Consider the following 5,094-nt stretch of genomic DNA (forward strand, 5'->3'; position numbering starts at 1 on the left):
ACAAAAATACAGAGATAGAAACAAAGCAGATAGAGACAGAGAGACAGATACAGAGAGATACAGAGAAACAGAGGAGAGAGAGAGAGGGAGAGAGAGAGAAGAGGGAGAGAGAGAGAGACAGAGAGACAGAGAGAGAGACAGACAGACAGAGAGACAGACAGAGACAGAGAGAGACAGACAGAGACAGACAGAGACAGAGAGACAGACAGAGATAGAGACCCTTGAAGGATGAGACACAGAGACACATAGAAGGACAGAGGCATTGAGAAAGAGACACTCATACATGAAGACAGAGACAGAAACAGAGAGAGATACACAAAGAGACAGAGATAGAAACAGAGCAGATAGAGACAGAGAGAGATACAGAGAAACAGAGACAGAGAAAAGAGAAATAGAGAGGCAGAGACAGAGAGAGACAGGAACAGAGACAGACAGAGACCCTCGCAGGGTGAGACACAGAGACACACAGAGACAGAGAGACACACAGAGAGGCAGAGACATTGAGAAAGAGACACACACACATAGAGACAGAGACAGAAACAGAGCAGATAGAGACAGAGAAGAAACAGAGATAGAGAGATATAAACAGATTTTTCTTTTATACCTATATCAAATCTCTATTTTTGATTCTATTGTCTGTCTATCTATCTATCCATCCATCTATCCATCTGTCTGTGATGATGACAGTTGTCTGCAGATCAGTAGAAGAACTATTTGGTGCTGGTTGCTTATGGTCAATACTTTTGCCATAAACATATTTAAGTTTCAAATACCTACCCATTTGTTAGTTCCCAAGGTGGAAATCACCAGCAGCAGACAACAAAATATCCTCTTTAACTGGTTAGCCACCTCCCTTCTAACAAGCGTACTTCCCCACCCCCAACCACTACCAAATCAAGGTCAGAAAGCTGCCTCGTTTGTGATAATCACGAATTCCCAGCCAGAGCAGTTTTCAAAAAGATGACATGGTGTCAAGTTTCCTTTGGCTGATGTGCTGTGACGCTTCATGCTGGGTCACACAGTCCAATGGCAGATGAAATTTGATGTGACACCTGGCCTAGTGAATTTGGGGGGAAATGAATTTTAGGTATGTGAAAAACATAGCTCACTCTTTTCCCTTCTCCATCCCTCCTGTTGAAGTACCGCCTTCCATAGGTAAGCAGGCTCTTGTTGGGGTTAGAGGCTTTCTCTGAGCTGGGTTTTCATTTCATTTCAGCTCATTCTGAGCTGGGATCAGTCTGGAGAACAAACCTGCTTGAAAGGCTGTTCATTGCTTTCCCATGGAAAATGACTATATGTAGCTGCACTTCTGACACGTCAAGGCAGGGAACAGTCAGGAGCCTAGATGGCAGAGGGCTGGAGTCTGTAAAAATAGGGGTAGTTAAAGGATGTTAGAATCAGAAAGGCCCATAGAGATGATCAAATACTAAATCATGGAATCACAGAATGAACTGGAAAAACTCTCAGTGGCCATCCAGCCCAACCCATACAAGAGAGAAATTCATATTATAACACACCTGAGAAGTGAGTGGTCCTCCAGTCTGTGCTTGAAGATGCCTAAGGAAGGAGAACCCATTACTTTTTTTTGAGACCAATTCTATCTTTTTACAGTTCTAAATATTAGATAGCTTTTTCTGATATCAAATCTAATTTTCTTTCTTTCTTTACTTCCTTCCTTCCTTCCTTCCTCCCTCCCTCCCTCCCTCCCTCCCTCTCTCCCTCTCTTCCTTCCTTCCTTCCTTCCTTCCTTCCTTCCTTCCTTCCTTCCTTCCTTCCTTCCTTTCTTCTTTCCTTTCTTCTTTCTTTCCTTCCTCCCTCCTCCTCTTCCTTGCTCTTTTCCTTCCTTTTTCCTTCCTCCTTCCCTTCCTTTCCTCCTGGCAACTTGTACTTATTGATCTTGGTTCTGCTCTTTGGAGAAAAGATAGAACAAATCTAACTCCTGACTTACATGACAGCATTTTGAATTCTTTTGAATATAGCTATTATATCCCTCTTAGTCTTCTCTTTTTCCACCAAAGCATTTGCAGTTCATTTAACTGCATGATTTTTATATGACATGGATTCAAAACCCTTTGCTCTCTTGATTGCTTTCCTCTGGACACAATATCATTCTTAGAGATATGAAAACTGAGGCTAAAAGAGAGAAAATGGTTCCTCTTGGGGACCATAGCATAGTTGCCCTAGTAAGGTGCTAGTGGTAGAATCAGGACTAGAACTATAGTTTTTTTAACTTTTAGGGCATTTCCCCCATAATACATGCTGGTATCTTGAATTTGACCATCCTCACTTGTAGAGGAAAAAGGCATGATATTGGAGTCAGAGGACAAGAGTTCTAGTCTAGGTTCTGCCACTTTGTACCTGTGTGACTTTTGGAAATCATTTATTCTCTCCAGGCCTCAGTTTCCCCATATGTGAAATTCTAGGGGTTGGACTAGAGGATCTTTCAGATCCATTCTAGCTCTAAGTCTATGATTCTACAGTCAAATACCATATAAGTAGAGATTGAGATTTTGGAAACATAAATTGAATATTAGAGAAGGAAGAAATGACTTTTTGGTAGGAAGGGAGAGAATAATCAAACTAAAGGAATTAAGCTGGGGAATGTTAAATAATTCTTAACAACCATTACCTCAACATTTATTAACTGTCGTCTGTATACAGAACATCGCTGTAGGAGAAGCAGAAGATTCAGAATTTAGTTAAGACCTAGCCTTTGTGGTCCTGGAGTTGACTGTCTGGTAGGGGCTGAGATGCAAAAGTAGATAGGTTTAGGGCAGTGATTCTCAAAGTCTGGTCCAGAGCATCCTGGGAATCTCTGAAATCCTTTCAGAGAGTTTACAAATTCATAATTAGTTTTTATTTTTAATGTGATCAATATCTATAACTATAAACCACATAAACAAAAACTATAGATCCTCAATCATTTTTAATAGGAGAAAGATATTGAGAACAAAAGTTTGAGGACCACTGGTAGGGCATAGGATGACATACTCAGGGCATTATGGAAATCCAAAACAATGTGCTATGTGACAGTTGAGTATCTTTAATCACTGAATGAGTAGGACCTCAGTCAAATTGAGACCTGTTAAAGACCTGAGCTTAAAAAGTCCAAGATCTCCCATTTCGTCCAGGGTCATCCCAAGTAGTCCTGCTCTATGTCTGGCTCCTGGACCCAGAAGAGTGTGGAGGGGAAAGTGAGGCAGGTGACCTCGCACAGCTCTTCCTACCTAAATCCAACTCACCTGCATGCCATGGCTTCATCTCCCCACTAAGGACAAAACAAACAAATCAAACAAAAAAAAATACTCCCCAAAACAAAAATGACACAGCATTCCCTTGGTGGGGGACTGGGAAATTTTTAGGTTTTGTAGAGGAAATATTGAGAATGCAGCTGGATGCAAACACTTGTATTCCTTCAGTAGGAAGAGAAACCCTGACTCCAGTATACTCCCCAAATGGGAGGATCATTCATTTACCCTGGAGAGGGTGATGTGTGTGAGCATTTGAATCTAATTGCTGCATGTCGTACCTGTCGGAATGTGACGAACTGTGGAGGAAGTTGGAAATGTGGAGATTGACAAAGTCACCACCCTGTGTCTAACTGTCCAGGCTGCATCAGAGCCTAGTTAATGCGGAGGATATTTGGAACTCTGGGGAGTTGGGATTTGTACCTCTGTGGTCCACAGTATTCACTTTAGTCTAGGGGCAAGGAGAGGATCAATGCTACCATGAAAAACCAGCTTCTCAAAAGCTTCCCTAATTGGGTAGGTTTTCATGTTTCTTATTAAAACATCTTTGGGGGTAATACTAAGGAGAAGAACTATTTTTGCACTTGTGGGGATGTCACGTGGCTCTTCTTAGTCGTGTGATGGGGCTGTTTGGCAACGTTTCACTGTGATTACAAGAGAGAAGTGCTCTATCCATTATTTGGTCTGAAGCTATAAAGGATAATTTTCGTGGCTTGGACTATACTATGTCTGGGTTCGAGTTACTTTGCTGCTTAAAGTCAAATTCCCTTCCTTATGGCACGCTACAGAAATGTTCCCGTTGTTTCTCCCCCTTATCTACATAAACAACATAACTTTGTCAGAGAATTGAAAATGTGCACTTTGTCCCATCAGCTAAAATGGGCTGTCAGACAAGGCTTTCTTTTCCCAATTGCCTCGGATGAAGGATGGAAATAGTTTTTGGCTCTAGACTATTTCCCCCTTCCTTTTTGTCTTTCCTCCCCCTCCTTCTTTCATTTCTCCTCTTCTTCCTCCTGCTCTTTCCTTTTCTTTTTTTCCCAGGCACCAGAGTAAATGATCAGAGTAGTAACATTTTTAACCTTATCTATCATACTGAAACATTTTTTCTGCCTCCAATAAAACATGTCAGAGTCGATTAAGGGCATTCTTCAATGAGGTATAATTCACAGATTTTAGTAGCGAATCCAAGAGCACTGAAGTATTAAAGAGGCTGTGAATACTTAATTAGGGCTATGTTACCATCCTACCTTTTACTGAATTCCCTTAACACTTCGGTGCTCCGTTCAGAGGATGCTCCCTTCCTTCTGCTGCTTAGGGAGAAGGGGGAGGCAGATGCCTCCCATGGCAGAGTATATGTCACATTGTATCTGGTGACAGTCCTGTGAACGATAGATAGCGTGTCTCTCGTACATTCAGCTCTGCTTATCGGGTACATGAGTGCACATTACTTTCCATAGGTTGGATCACTCTGGACAGTATCATTAAATGCCCCGTCATTACCTGTTATGGACGAGTACTTTTGCTTGAAGTGCCTCTTGGGACACATGCAACAGTGGGAAGAATGATGGGCAAAGATGGAACCAGCATTAAATTTTCAATGGAAACACTATTGACTTTGACTTTTCAGAAACCTCTTCTGTTAGATGGTGTTTGTCACTGAACCTGGGAAGCTGCAGATATGCGGCTGTTCAAAGTTGCAGGCAGTTGAACGATGCGGACAGGTGAAGGTTCCACAGGGATCCACTGGTCTTGCCTTGAGTGGGAGGGGGGAGTAAATTGAAGGTTTATTTATCCTGTTTGCTGTCAAGGTCAGCTTGCTAGAGAGCTGTCCTATGGATGCTTACAA

General features: G+C 42.0%; 1 long non-coding RNA gene across 1 annotated transcript in view; it reads right to left on the bottom strand.

The window, feature by feature from the left end:
- Positions 1–557: 557 nt before the first annotated feature.
- The window catches only part of LOC116421750, a 4,647-nt gene continuing 110 nt past the window's right edge, over positions 558–5,094 (bottom strand). The window contains exons 1-4 of the long non-coding RNA XR_004232257.1: positions 4,496–5,094; positions 2,630–2,668; positions 1,518–1,557; positions 558–1,363 (exon numbers count right to left, since the gene is read on the bottom strand). The exon at positions 4,496–5,094 is cut by the window's right edge and continues 110 nt beyond it. This is a non-coding gene — a long non-coding RNA (uncharacterized LOC116421750). The remainder of the gene's footprint in view (positions 1,364–1,517; positions 1,558–2,629; positions 2,669–4,495) is intronic.

Source organism: Sarcophilus harrisii, chromosome 2, assembly GCF_902635505.1.
Source record: "Sarcophilus harrisii chromosome 2, mSarHar1.11, whole genome shotgun sequence".
Classification (NCBI taxonomy): domain Eukaryota; kingdom Metazoa; phylum Chordata; class Mammalia; order Dasyuromorphia; family Dasyuridae; genus Sarcophilus; species Sarcophilus harrisii.